At 40.7% G+C, this 15,297-nt stretch overlaps 1 protein-coding gene across 1 annotated transcript in view; it reads left to right on the top strand.

Annotated features, from left to right (window-relative positions):
* Positions 1-15,297, top strand: part of FAM193A (family with sequence similarity 193 member A) — an 82,753-nt gene that overhangs the window by 22,094 nt on the left and 45,362 nt on the right. The window contains exon 2 of the mRNA XM_068943535.1: positions 13,090-13,155. The gene's annotated coding sequence lies outside the window, so the exon portion shown is untranslated. The remainder of the gene's footprint in view (positions 1-13,089; positions 13,156-15,297) is intronic.

The raw sequence follows: 15,297 nt of genomic DNA, 5'->3' as shown, positions 1-15,297 counted from the left end.
CACCACGAATTATATTTCAAAGGTTGTTTCCAAGGCATACCTGAACTCTCTCAATTGAGTATTCGCAAAGCTCTGCTCCTAATTTATTTCTTTAGTTAGGCTGAGTACAGTTCATGTTAAGCTCTTTGGGACCTAGTGTTTGTATATAAGTGGAGCTTGCACTTGATTGGATTTGAATGCTTATTAATTTAACTAATGTTACTAAATTAATCAAATCCTATCCAGAGCATCCGGGCGTAGTACTTAAATTGTAGTTCCACTAAAAACTATTAGGAGCATCAGCTGAATCTCACTTGCTAATGGCATTCAGACAGAGACATGGTGGGATAGTTCACATGACTGGGATGCTGTCATGGATGGCTATGTGCTTTTTAGGAAAGACAGGCCAGGAAGGCGAGGTGGTGGAGTTGCTCTTTATGTGAGGGAGCAACTAGAATGTAAGGAGCTCTGCCTCGGGGTGGATGAAGAGCAAGTTGAGAGCCTATGGGTAAGGATTAAAGGGCAGGCTAACATGGGTGACACTGTTGTGGGGGTCTACTACAGGCCACCTGACCAGGAGGAAGTCATCGATGAGGCCTTCTACCGACAGCTGGAAGTAGCCTCACGATCACAGGCCCTGGTTCTCATGGGAGACTTCAACCACCCTGACATCTGTTGGGAAGACAGCACAGCTAGGCACAAACAGTCAAAGAGGTTCCTGCAAAGCATCGATGATAATTTCTTGACCCAGGTGGTGGAGACGCCAACGAGGAGAGGTGCAATGCTAGACCTTGTACTAACGAACAAAGAAGGTCTAGTTGGAGAGGTGAAGGTTGGGGGCAGCCTTGGCTGCAGTGACCATGAGATGGTGGAGTTCAGGATCCTGCGAGGAGGGAGCAGGGCAATGAGTAGGATTGCAAGGCTGGACTTCAGGAGAGCTGACTTTGGCCTCTTGAGGGGCCTACTTAGGGGAATCTCCTGGGGTAGGGCCCTAGAAGGAAGAGGGGTCCAAGAAAGCTGGTTAATATTCAAGCGTCACTTCCTCCAGGCTCAGGATCAGTGCATCCCTCTGAGGAAGAAGTCCAGCAAAGCGGGCAGGAGACCTGCATGGATGAGCAAGGAACTCCTGGCAAAACTCCAGCAGAAGAAGGAAGTGTACAGAATGTGGAAAAGGGGACAGGCCACTTGGGAGGAATACAGGGACGTTGTCAGAGCGTGCAGGGATGCGACAAGGAAGGCTAAGGCCCATTTGGAATTAAATCTGGCAAGGGATGTCAAGGACAACAAGAAGGCCTTCTTCAAATACATCAATAGCAAAAGGAAGACTAGGGAAAACGTGGGCCCGCTGCTGAAAGGGGCGGGTGCCCTGGTGACAAAGGATACAGAGAAGGCAGAGTTATTGAATGCCTTCTTTGCTTCCGTCTTCACTGCTAAGGCCAGTCCTGAGGAATTCCAGACCTTGGAGACAAGAGAGGAAGGCTGGAGAAAGGAAGACTCTCCCTTGGTGGAGGAGGATCGGGTTAGAGATCTTTTGTCCAAACTTGACATCCATAAATCCATGGGCCCCGATGGGATGCACCCCCGAGTGCTGAGGGAGCTGGCGGATGTTATTGCTAGGCCACTCTCCATCATCTTGGAAAGGTCCTGGAGATCAGGAGAGGTGCCTGAGGACTGGAAGAAAGCCAATGTCACGCCAGTCTTCAAAAAGGGCAAGAAGGAGGAGCCAGGAAACTACAGGCCTGTCAGCCTCACCTCCATCCCTGGAAAGGTGATGGAACAGCCCATCCTGGAGGTCACCACTAAGCATCTGGAGGACCAGAAGGTGATCAGGAGTAGTCAGCATGGATTCACCAAAGGGAAATCATGCTTGACCAATCTGATAGCCTTCTATGACGGAATGACTGGCTGGGTAGATGAGGGCAGAGCAGTGGATGTTGTCTCCCTGGACTTCAGCAAGGCTTTGGACACTGTCTCCCATCACATCCTCCTAGGTAAGCTCAGGAAGTGTGGGCTAGAGGAGTGGACAGTGAGGTGGATTGAGAACTGGCTGGATGGCCGAGCTCAGAGGGTTGTGGTGAATGGCGCAGAGTCTAGTTGGAGGCCTGTGGCTAGCGGTGTCCCCCAGGGGTCAGTCCTGGGTCCAGTCTTGTTCAATGTATTCATCAATGACCTGGAGGAAGGGACAGAGTGCACCCTCAGCAAGTTTGCTGATGATACTAAACTGGGGGGAGTGGCTGGCACACCAGAAGGCTGTGCTGCCATTCGGAGGGACCTGGACAGGCTGGAGAGGTGGGCGGAGAGGAACCTCCTGAAGGTCCACAAAGGCAAGTGCAAGGTCCTGCACCTAGGCAGGAATAACCCCCTGCACCAGCACAGGCTGGGGGCTGACCTGTTGGAAAGTAGCTCTGCCGAGAAGGACCTGGGAGTGCTGGTGGACAACAAGTTGAGCATGAGGCAGCAGTGTGCCCTTGTGGCCAAGAAGGCCAATGGGATCCTGGGCTGCATTAGGCAGAGTGTTGCCAGCAGGACGAGGGAGGTGATCCTGCCGCTCTCCTCAGCCCTGGGGAGGCCTCACCTGGAGTGCTGTGCCCAGTTCTGGGCTCCCCAGTACAGGAGAGACATGGCCCTCCTGGAGGGAGTCCAGCGGAGGGCTACCAAGATGATGAGGGGACTGGAGCATCTCTCCTATGAAGAAAGACTGCAAGAGCTGGGCCTGTTCAGCCTGGAGAAGAGAAGACTGAGGGGGGATCTGATCAGTGTCTACAAGTATGTGAAGGGGGAGCGTCAAGAGGATGGGGCCAGAGTCTTCTCCGTGGTGCCCAGCAACAGGACAAGAGGCAACGGGCAGAAACTGAACCACAGGAAGTTCCATCTGAACCTGAGGAAAAACTTCTTCACTGTGAGGGTGACAGAGCATTGGAACAGGTTGCCCAGAGAGGTGGTGGAGTCTCCTTCGCTGGAGATATTCAAAACCCGTCTGGATGTGATCCTGGGCAACATGCTCTAGAGGACCCTGCTTGAGCAGGGAGGTTGGACGAGATGATCTCCAGAGGTCCCTTCCAACCTAAACGATTCTGTGATTCTGTGATTCTGTGATTGAACTTAAAATGCCTACAGAGGTCTTATAGGACTTCTATTGGGATCTGGACCTTTCATTTTACAAAGCAACTGTATGTTTCTTTCTTCATTCTTCTTATGAGACTTTCTAATAGCAATTGGTTTCTTTATCACATCAGAATTAGATAAATTGTAGGTACAAAATGGAATTTTATTGACTTGACAGAGGCAGGAATGAATATTCCCATCCTGAAGTTTCATGGAATTAATACTTCAAGTCAGCATTGTTCAAATTAATGTCCAAAAAGTCACTATTTTGTCCATGTTCAATAAAATAAGAGATGAAAAACTCTTCTTTGGGTATAGCCTGCCTCTGACTTCTCATTTAAAAGTTAAACGATTATAGATCATTCTGTCTTTTAATGGGATAGAGATCTGAATTTCTTCATCATAATTTTGGTTTTTGAATTTTCTTAATTTCTTAATTATCTTTTTTTTTAAGTTATTGTAGAGATCATGGACAGAAGCGTATGGGATTTTGTTTGTTTTTTTTGTTTGTTTTACTAATACTTTCACATTGTTGGCACTATAACCTGTAAACTACTTATCCTGAAGGATGGTTCAGCTAAAAGAAAATTTGCAAGCTATTGAAATATGTGCAGGGGGAAGAGCACAGAATATAGAAGTTGTTCCTTAAAACTTGTTACAGGATAACAATAAAGAATCTATTTTCTTTTGAAAGTACTACTTCAAAGTTTTCTTTGAGTACAGCTAAACAGTTTTCCCAAGATAGTTTCAGGCACCATTATTTGCAATGCAATGCATTGCATTTAATTTAAGATGGCTGTTTCTGAACATAGCTTTCTGTCATCCAAGACGTGATGGATTTGTGGTTTGTGAATTTTAGTAGCCATTTAGAATTTAGTCTGTTCTGATTACTATATTGGAACAGAATTGTTTTCCCTTAGATCTCAGGACCCAAATGGGGGTGGGGGGGGGGGGGAAATACAAGTGCTAAATAAGTAGGTCTGAGTAATTTCATAGAAATGTCACTTATTTTCAGAGGACCTTCATCTTTAAAGAATTTGAAGTAGAAAGAATATTGGTTTGTTTCCTACTCTGCTGTTGTTGTTCAATGCTGTCTGCTTTCCTTCCTCCCTGCTCTATTTCCGAGGCTTTTGTGTATCTAGGCGTCCTGAAAACAAAACAAAACCTTGATTGCATATACTTTTTAAACAGACTGAAAGCTGCCTGTGCGTTTGGTCGGGCAGATGCTAAGAGTGAATGACCAGCCTTTGCCCAAATAACGGGGAAAAAATGCTTTAACTCTTCCAGCTACTGGTATTATGTCTTACATTGGAAGACCAAGTTACGTACAGGTGATTTGTTGCCCTCGTCCCCCCAGACCTCCATAGTAGTCTTGTAAATGCTTAAGTCTTAAGAATCCTTCAGCACAAGATCTTATTGAGCAGGTAACTAAGACTTGAGTTTTGACAGGGGCTAGTAGAGACACTGTCATTAGTCTTGGTTTTCCTTTCAGATATTTCCCAAGCATGGTGAGATAGGGACAGCTGCCTCCGCACAACCACCACTCACATAACTTCACATTTAACTTACGATAATTTTCTTTAAACCAGTACATATTGGTCTTTTTGAACAAGCCCAGTATTCACTTAATATTCATATTATTAACATTCGTCTGCCTAGGTTGAACGATATCATGAGAAATGTTTCCTTTGGAAAATATTTCCTTTGAAATAGCTTCAGCTTTTGTTGAAAACTGTTTTGAAGTTATGACTTGGTATCAAAGGTCCTTAAAAATTTCGTTGTTGGAAAAGAAGCAAGAATGCTATGGAGATGTGGCATTATGTTTACTTAAATTCAAGTTTTAATATAATTCTTGAAAACATAGGAAACATAGTTTTTAATAACCAAGTCAACTTTGTTATCTTCCTGTTAAGAAGGAGAGCCTTCAGAGGGTCCATATTGCAGGTTGGTCAAATTCTGTAATAGTGTGACTTTTTACTACTTAATAGAGAAAATGCTGTGGAAGTCCATATTATTAGATTAAAGAGAGTAAACTTAAAATGGAAATTTCACTAATATTACTGAAATCTTTGAATGGTGATTCTATATGAATACTGGGCATCTCCCAGGAAATTACAAACAAGAAAAGCATTTGTTATATTGGCTAAAAAGAAGCTGGCAGACTTTATTTTGGGAGTAGCACAAGTCAAACCAAATATAAACCTTTTTGCTCATAAGCGTGTTCTGTGAAGATGTTCACATAGTGAATACATAGTTTTGGATTACTGTGACTGCCTGTTTAGCAAGATTTATAATAGATTTATCTCAGTATGTTGTTCCTAATATGTTGAAGTAACATCGTACTGTACCTTTTGGAGGGCTAAACGAGTGACCTACTTGGCAACAGCCTGCTGGCTTCTGGAACGAGTACTTGGTTTTGTAATTGAGTGTGACACTTAGGCTATCTGCTCTGCATTTTCCTATCTTTTGCTTATCTTTGCAAACAAAACAAGTGCAAATTCTCCTAAATTAGATGAATCATCCTTTCCTGGTGCCAGCATTGTTTCTTTTCCTCCTTCCCCCTTTATAGGTTATATTTCCTGTATTTAGTCATTGAGTACATGTTTCCTGCTGGCTAAGCGTCACGGAGGGCAAGTGACACAACGGGGTAGATTTTTTTTTTTTTTTTTTTTGAATCTGCCATATCTAAATGTATGCACACAAGATCTTACATAAATCAGTTTTAATAACATATTGTTGATTTCTCATAGCTACCTGATATACTTTAAGGTATAATTGTGTTCTGTAGCAGATCTAGTTTCAATCCCTCCTCTTCCACAAATGTACTGACTTGCAGTTAGTTGTGTAGTTATTTTGTCCTTAGCTCCATGGCTGTAAAGTGGAGTTTTGGCTATTTCTACCTCAGAGCAATATGGCGAAGTTAAATATTTGAGTGTGTGCTCTCTGCTATGATATTAATGATTTCTGTAAGTATTATAGCTATTTAACATAAATGTGGTGTGTGTTAGATACCAACAAAACTAAGGATTGAATCAACACATTTGCTGTGTTGATGGGGAACGCTTTCTGTCCTCCAGCGCCTCTGCCAGATTTCTCGCTAACGCTTTACTCTTGGCTGTTGCTCAGTTTCTGGCAACTTCTGTTTCTCCTGCTACTTAATTACTTCAGATCAAAAAAGGCAATTTACCTATATTTGCAAGTAACGTTCCGATTCAGTGTTCACATTCAGGATATCACAAGTCCCAAAAGCCTTGTAATACTCTTTGGAATGCTTGTTCTTCCACAGACCTCATTTATTTATATATAGATATGGATCTATCTATCTATCTATATATCTCCCCCCTAATCGATATAAGGAGCTGTCTGGAGTTGTGTGTAGTTCAGCAGCTTCTGCAGGCGCTCCAAGGGTACTTCTTGTATCACTGACTTGCTTATGGATAAGTTTTCTCATCCTGAGAGTTTGGACTTCACTAGAATAACGCAAACTGCACTGGGAAAGGGTAACAGCACTCAGAAATGTGTTAAGTTCTCAAAATGGCATATTTGGTAAAATTGATTAAGAGCCTGCAAAATTTATCAGTTGGTCAGATCATGTGTTGGCTGAGTTAAATAATTAAAATTCAAATATCCATATTATCACCTTGTCTGTGCTTTTTTCTGGCTTCTGTTTGGGATTCTGCAGTCCCTACTGAGAGCCAAGAGCTCTCCTTACAGGAAACCCTCAGAGCTTACGCTATTGTAGTGTCTTTCAGTTGGTGACATTTGCAGCTGATAAATAGTCACTTTTTTTTTGTCAGTGCCTCCTATAACACTGTGAGACTCCCTGGCAAGCAAGTGTGTATTAGCGAGCATGACTGCGTTCTGGGCAGTGTCACTAGAGGTGTATAAGTGTCACATCAAAAAAGATACTTAATGTCATTTTCTTAAGCCAAACGCTACTGATTCTGAATAAGTGTTTTGTAGTATATTTTCTTCATCTTTTATTCTTATAATCCTAAAAATATTTGGAGGTCTGGAATCACATGCAACCCCTCCTTAAAAATTAAGTGGTGTTTCAGTACTGTGTTACATTAAACCATGATTATGTTTTGGAAGTAGGAACCTCCAAACTTTTCAGTGTGCAAATCAAACATTTACCAATTGATAAGCTACCACATAAAAACAACTATGGAATTAAATTATGTATTGCTGTTGGCTAAAGGGATTTCTTCCTATAAAACAACGGTGGTAATCTTTGATAGCTTCTTGAGGACTGCTGGGCCTGTGCACCTGGAAGCACGTCAACTATTGCAAATTATTTTCCTGCCTGTTGTTAGACACCTAAATCTTACATTCTCCATATTCAAGTGGTAGAAAGAAAACTCTTACCCTTAGACATCTTTAAATATAATTCTAATCTGTTCTTTTAAATGAGCATGTCTTTCTCTGCAAAACTTCTAGTATTATTTGGAGTTATTTAACAATGAAAATTAAGAAATTTTACCTTCTATTTAAAAAAAAAAAAATCCTATTGAACCAGCCACGTTGTCTTCAGACTTTCATGACCATGGACAGTGACTTGTAGTAATCTATAGCAGACTGCTATTAACTGACAGCAGCAGGCCCAGACGTGATGTGTCAGTGGTTGCTTTGACAGTCCTTGGGCCTGTTAATATTGACAATAAATATTCCTGACAGATTTCTGTGGCAGCAGTAATAGCGCTGTCGTCATCTTTGAGAAGTTTCCTGATTATAGCTCTGGATGGCCATTCATCTGATCTAAGTGTCACAGGACAGTCTCTTTCAATGTTAGACCCTCAGGAAAAAAATGACTTTTTAAAAAATGTAATGCAGATAATACTCTATCTAGCATGTGTTTTGTTTTGCTTTGTTTTTGCAATAGTTGCTATCTTGCAAGGCTTACGGTGTGGTGTTTTGGTGGGTGAGAATTTTCTTTCATGCAGTGCACAGAATTGATCTGTCCAGAATGTAGGAAGCTTTTCTAAGCAACTACTAAATCACTACAAAGACAACTATTTCACTGAGAAAACTGACAGTACTTTGTGTAGAACATTGGATGGGTGTTTTTAATGCTTCCAAAACTGTTCATTTTTCCTAAAATACAGCAAAGAGGAGGAAAAAAAAAATCAAAATGCTGAAATTCCTGAAATCACGTAGGCAAGAGCAGTGATATTGCCAAGTAGCTGTGTTTCAGTTTGCTCTTCCTCTGAAAAATTGAACTGTGCCAGATACTAACCCTTTGGACTCCAAGAGAGACTAAGGAAAGGATGAGTGTTGCGTTGATGGTTTACTGTTGGCTTTTATGTTCTAATATCTTTTCCATGCTGTAATATCATTAGCTGCAGGGCCTACTGGTAATACTGTAGTTGCTACTGAAAATGTTCAGGAACAATTTAAAAAAAAAAAAAAAAGTTGCTGTGTTAAAGGTCTGGCCAGCACACTGTCCTGTCCGCTGGGGCTTGCTCTGAGAGGCCCGGAGGAGAGAAGAACTGTGGGGCGTGTGTGGACTGCTCCTTTGCTGCATGTACCTTTCCAGGTCTTCAAAACCGGGACTTGTGTCTGGTACCTCCTGTAGAACCTCTTTCCCCCTGCATTTCCATCATCATTCTTTGCGTTTGCCTTTGCAGAGCCCTGGGTCAGTGGAGGGCAGGGTCCTAACCTTTCTCTCACTGAAATCAGGTAGCTTCCTGTCCCTTGACCTGAAGAAGCAAAGCGTATCTTTCTTGTCCTCTTAATATCACTTACGGTTTGGTAAGCTTCGTTTTCTGCCAGCAGTGGTTCTGTGATGGAGGTATGACTGGGAGATAAAATACTAGCTCGGGCTCTGTCTGGCCAGGGAAAGCCAGAGGTGTCTCTGCCAGCTGAGCTGGCAGCAGCAGCGGGGCTCAAGCCCCACGGGTGACGGCATGTCCCGCCGGAGAGCAGCACCCTGCCTGGGGCACCCGGGCACAGAGCGGCGGTGGCAAACAGCGCGTGGTGCCAAAAGCGTAGGCAGGAGAGCAAGTAGTGTAGGTGAGGTTTGGGGGAGGTGAAGTGGGGGGGGAGGTTTGGGGGTCAGGGTGAAGTGTGGTAGGTTCCTCTAGCGTGAATCGGACACTTATAGCAAATGTGCTGCTTTCTTGTTTCAGGTGTTATGATAAAGGTAGTTTTTTGGCTCTGTATATAAAAACAAACAAATTAATCGAGTGATACAGCATACTTTCATTACCTTAGGACCTTATAGAGTAATGCTGCGTGACTTACATTAGCCTTAACGTACCCTTGGTAACGTTGTTTGCTGCGGTATGTACCTTTCCTAAAGCACTTGAGGATATCAGTACAACATTTTGTAAGGTGCCCCTTCCTTGAGAAATTTGATTTAATATTGCGCTATTTTCAGCGTTACACTTCTATTGAACTGTAAGGGTTCAGTCACAGCAATTGAGTTTGGACTTTCAGGTGCTTTGCTTGTTTTCCTGAATTTTCATGCGATGCTGTTGTGTTGCACTCACGGTTTCAGGGTGCTGGTGTGACTTAACCAGGTGTTTCACATCTAGGAATTTATCACTTGGCCCACTGAAGCTCTGATTTTAATTGTGATGGGCCCTTACCAGCACTGGTCAGCAATCTATGACCCCCTCTTAGTGTAGCTAACTGCTCAGCTGGTTCTCCAAGGTCAATCAGGTGAAATAAGGGATTCTTGTTTATAGCTATGACTTCCACTTTCTTGGTACTTTTTGGTGCAGGAAATACCATGTACTAAGATGATAAGAGAATTCCTAATATCTTTATCCTCTAGAAAGGAAGAGTTAGTGTGGCGGAGGCTTGCAAGAGAAACAATATATATATATATATATATTTTTTTTCCTACTGTAAATAATACTTATAGAAGGAACAGATTTCCCCCCCCACTGCCCGTTTCCATTAGGTGCAATTGTTGCACGCGCAGATTCCTATTCTCCTGATCCATGTCAGTATTTGTTCTGGTACTTATATTCACAAAATAGTTTTTTAAAAGATAAAATTTTAAAATCACAAACATGGGTAATCAGAGATGCTTTAAGAAAAAGGGGGGAGGTTGTCTGAAGGTTATAGTTGTGTGGTTTGTGTGTATGACTTTAAAGTTATGCACCCAGAATTGTACCTTTGAACTTGTGGCCCAGGAACTAGCTCTTGTTATGTCCTCCTGCCGTTCTCTAGTTTCTTGTGTCTGGTAAGCTGAAGAATTGAGTGCTCTCCGTTAACTTGGTCATCTCCGGCCCTCTCTTACTTTGAACTACCTGTCATTTCCTGAATCTCCCATGAAAACTTAAAACGTGTGTGTGTGTGCATGCGCGCATACTTGTGTGTTTTCATCTTCCATTCATGTGATACGGAAGGAGTGTTGAAGTAAGTGTTTACATGCTGTAATGATTAGCGTAGCTGTTTCATCCTTGAGCTTCTTTAGCTCTCTTGGATAAATGTCATCTGCTCTTGGTGACTTGTTAATGTTCGCGTTGTCCATCTGCTCTGAAACGGATCCTCTAATGCAGTCTCCATAAAGAAGGCTTTCACTGGGAGAACATCTTTAAACTTCTCCATGGTGAACATGAAAATGCAAAGAATACTTTTATATTTCTGCTGTGACCTTAGTTTGTTTCAGCATTTTTCTTAATTCATCTATTTGTTTTACTTATTTTAGCCTTACAGATCCTGACAGGCTACCTACTCCTCCTGTCCCTTGAAATAGGATTTAATAGTAGTTTTATGCATTTTTCCTCATTTTCTGAGATTATTTATGAGGCTATCTCATTGTATTTTTGTTTTTACTTTGTTTTTTAAATGGTCGTTGAACCTCATCTGGACAACTACAAGATTCTTTTGATATTTTCTCTAATACACTGTTTAACAGTCTCCTTCCTTTGCCCCTTGGTTCTTAAGTCCTCCTTGTGATTTCTGTGTTTACTCTAAGGCTAATGTACAATGTCTTCAATCTCCTTATTCCCATAGACATTTTACTCCTGATGACTCCCTTGAAGTTTCCTCTCTCTCTTTTTTTTTTTTTTTTTTTAATTTTTTGCTGTTTGTTGCTCTGGAGGATATTATGCTCACTATTATGTTATGGATTTCTGATAGCAGTATTTTGACCTGAATTCTGCACAATGCTCGGGATCAAGAGGCCTTTTCTTTTGTTAGTAGCAGGACTACCTGTTCCATGAGGCAGGTACTCCTGGTGTTCCAGGAGTTTGTCTTGGCATCACGTGGCATTTGCTGGATAACAGAAAAGTCCCATTATTATTGTTTTTGCCTTTGCAACCTTTGTGACTGCCTTCAGCATGGTCATTCAACATCTGCATGTTTAAATGCTACAGAACTTGTTTTATTTTCTCTTGAAATTTTGTTTTGTTTTTTGAGCTGAAGATACTATTTTCATCCTGAAGTTTCTTCCTGGTTTCTTCACCTGTTCTTGCATGTATATGCATCCTAATAACTAGTGAACCTCCAATTCTCTTCTGTAAGCTCCCTTTTCTTAAAGGAGATTCTTTTCCTCATTAAAAAGACTTTAAATTTTCTTTTTCTTTTTTCTTACTTTCTGCCAAGTGATTGGATAAAAGTGGCAAACATCTGCATTTTTGCAGATCGTAGGTGCTTTTGGATCACAGGTGCTTGACTTGCGTGTGATGATTTTTTTCTTTAAATACTCTTCAAAGTTAGTCTAGGACATCTAAGTGAAGTTACGTAGTTTCTTATTTGTATCTTCTGTAGTAAAGATTTGCAGATTGTTTTACCCGCTACTCTGCCTTTGAAAAATCCTGCTGAAGACCGCCTTTGCAGTAACCTAGCCGGCACCATAAGCCGGCTGGTCTGTAATCCTGTGGATGTATGCGACTGAAGAGCCTTCGCACTCCTTAATGCTAGAGAAGGTCTCATTTTGAGTTTCTGGTTTGGTAGCAGCATAAATAAACTTTCTGAAACTTGCAGATCTAAAATAAGAGATGTGGAGGGTTTTAAGTTAAGTGAAATGGGCTGCTTTTTATTCCTTGTCTTTAAAGTAGTCTTAACGTATTAAAATGAGATAATAGTATTACAAAACTGGGGCGCGAAGAAGGTAGCAAAAATGTGAGGGAGTAGAACAGCAGCATAGCTGAAGTAAAGCATAAGAAAAATTATATCTGAAATTCAAGAGATTAAGCAGTGCTCAAGAAGAGGGAAATTTGGGAATAAAAAGAACTGACTTGACTTTATTTACCCCCCTTGCCCTTTTCTATTAAATGCTTTTTAAGTTCCTTTTCTTCAAGGCAGTTTGGTATAAGGTTCGTTGTAGTCAGTGACTGCAATTTTTATGCAGTCTTAACTTTACTCTTGGTTTAGTGCCCTCAGATAATACTGTGTGGAAACACTTGTGGCTGTTAAAGGCCCTCCAGTGATATCTGGAGTAGTATCTGTAACACACGCGGAGAAACAGCGTAGAGAAGAAATCTGAGATTCCTGTGTGAATTATAACCTGGGGCAGGAGGAAGGCTGATGCAGTGGAATAGCTGAATGCGGTTCAGCGCACTGCTGTGGAAGAGTTTTCCTGGTTAATACAATGTATTTTTTTCTAAGCAATATTGTATTCACCTTCCAAAAGACAGGAATCTCTTACAAAATTGAGACAATTGCCAAAGAAATTTAAAAGCTAAATGTAAACTACAAAATGGAGAGGAAAAACTTAGTTTCATCTATGATTTCATCATCTGCATCAGTTCTCTCTAATTTGAGTTGCATTGTTAATAAAACAGCTATCCTGCAAATGTTTAAAATACATAATTTATTAACTTTTGCATCTGAAAGAGCCTTATTACAAAAGAAAAAGATTTTTCCATCTCTTCAGTCAAACAGTGGTCGAAAGCTTGAAAGCTGTTTTCTCAGTCCTTGGGTTTGGGGAAGGTTTTATTTTGTGTGTGTGTGTGGTTTTTTTTTTTTTTTTTTTCCTCCTTTTTAATGCTGTTCTTACAGGAGTTGAGTTTTATGCTGATTCTAACCAGAATACTAATTTTTTTCCAGGTTTCACTAAATGGTACCCAGTTTACAGACAGTTCTGTTGGATCAGAGTTCACAGGTGTTTCTCAGGTATGTGCAGCCAAGTTTAGTAGATATATATGGTAGCTGAATCCCTTACTGATGGGAGAAGAACTTAAACATCTGATACATAGAGGAGAACCTTGACCTACGTTCTTGAGTTGAGGATTTGGCTAACTGAAGTCAATGATGAAGCTTCTGATAACTTCAGTGTTCAGGCTTTAAAAAGCATTGAAATTTAGTATTTCTAAGGTAAAATTTCATTGATTAATAAGCTTGAAGTTGGACACTGATAGGAAAAAAAAAAGCTATGTAATTTCAGATGAAATTATTTAACTTTCTTCCAACACTGGTAATAAAAATGTTCTTGGAGATGAATCTAAATACATGTTAGAGATACAGTTATTTCTGTTCTGGCTTGCCCCACTTGCAAGTTTCATTTATGAATGTTATATCTGAAAGTGTTTCAGAGTGAGATTGGATGTTTTCCTGCTGAGATCTATGACAATTTTTTGAAGCTTGACTAGTGGAAAAATATCTTGCTTTTCTCAGAATGCATGCTTTGCTCTGATTTTGCACTAAAGAAGGATATAAATATATATGACCTAAATCCAAGCTCATCTAATCCAGGAAGAGGTTACAACTGTTGTTGAAATGTTTGCATGTATTCATAATCTCAAAAATAAGTAAAGAAAGAAACTGTAGTATGAATTCATAATCTCAAAAATAAGTAAAGAAAGAAACTGCAATTTCTAGTTTCGCTTTAGTACGACAAAGCTGTGACGGGAATCTGCCATCCTTGTGGTCTCCACTTTATCAAGGTTCTAAATATCAATTTTGTTAGAAGTATGAAATGTTTAAAAACAATGATTGCGTGTATGATCACCTCACTTTTCTTTCTTAGCAGTGGAATTTTATCTTATTTTCCAGGAACCAAACACTTCATTTGAACTTTAAATCTGTGTTGTAAATATAGACCCAGTTGGGAGATTGTTTGGATTTTACCAAGTCTCTGAGTTGGCCAGCCTTTTAAGATTGTCCTGCTCCGTTTGCCATCACTCTTTTTTCTTTTTCTTTTTCTTTTTTTTTTTTTTTTGGGGGGGGGTGGGGGGATGATAATGATACAATTTTAAACAAATTATACAAGTTTGAACTTCTCCAAATCCTTGCAGCGTGACTGGGGTACGCTTGCCCTGAACCTTTCCTTTCCAGAAGAGTAAAGGTTGCATTGTCTTCACTTCTGAACTTTTACGTTTTTGTCCTCCGCTTTTCCCATTTGCCGGAGGAAGTCCTGCTGCTGGTGTTGGAGAGATTTTTGTCAAAAGGATAAGCTGTGAACGTGTCCTCATCGTACCAACAGAGTCAACCTGACTTCAGCAAAATATATTTTAACAAGGAAACTGTCTGGGCTAAGGGGATGAGCAGCTGTGGCCACCTGCTGTTTAAAAAAAAAAAATAATAATTCTCTTGAGGCTTGCGTACAGGATGTTAGACTAATTAAGGGGAAGCTAGTAGCTCTTGCTTCATCCGACTTATCTGAGATTCTGCCATACGAGACACTTTGTTCCATTTTGTATAACTTTGCTCAACTCTTGCAAAGTTGGGTTCTGTTTGGTGGTTCAACTTGACTTGTGTTTGAGCATCAGTCTCGGCAAGCGGTCGGCGTTTCATGGCTGAAGCATGACTGCATGCACAGTAGCATCTTAGAAGAGAAAGTAAATTTTAAAACTCCCTCTGTCCCCATAAGTCACCAAGCCTACTTTAATCAATAGCTGACAGTGGATTCTAAGACCCTCATTGATTTTTATTAAAACTAAGTTATCTTTTATTTTGTAACAAGCTTAGTTGAAAGTGTCTTTGTTTGAACAGCTGCTGAAAAGGGAGGTGAGATAACTTCAAACAGCTGATAGTTTCCTTTTATTTCTGAGAATGACAACAGTAAAAGGAGTTGTGCTTTCCCTTTGTGTATTTTATTTGTTAGAATTTTACATCTAGGGTAAGTTATTTTTGAGGGAAAGGCTGTGGTCCGTGCTCCCTCAAACATTACTTTTTTAAATGAAATCTGCAGTTATTCATAATAGCAGTGGTACTGCCAGACTGATATTAGATTACTCTGTTTGATCTTGGGCACGCCAAATAGTCACTGTTTAATGATGGCTGTTGAATGTTTTTTAAAAAAATCTGAAAATAAAC

This window comes from Struthio camelus, chromosome 4 (genome assembly GCF_040807025.1).
Source record: "Struthio camelus isolate bStrCam1 chromosome 4, bStrCam1.hap1, whole genome shotgun sequence".
In the NCBI taxonomy this organism is placed as follows: Eukaryota; Metazoa; Chordata; class Aves; order Struthioniformes; family Struthionidae; genus Struthio; species Struthio camelus.
The sequence above is the reverse complement of the archived record's forward strand: the minus strand, read 5'-3'. Positions and strand labels throughout refer to the sequence as shown.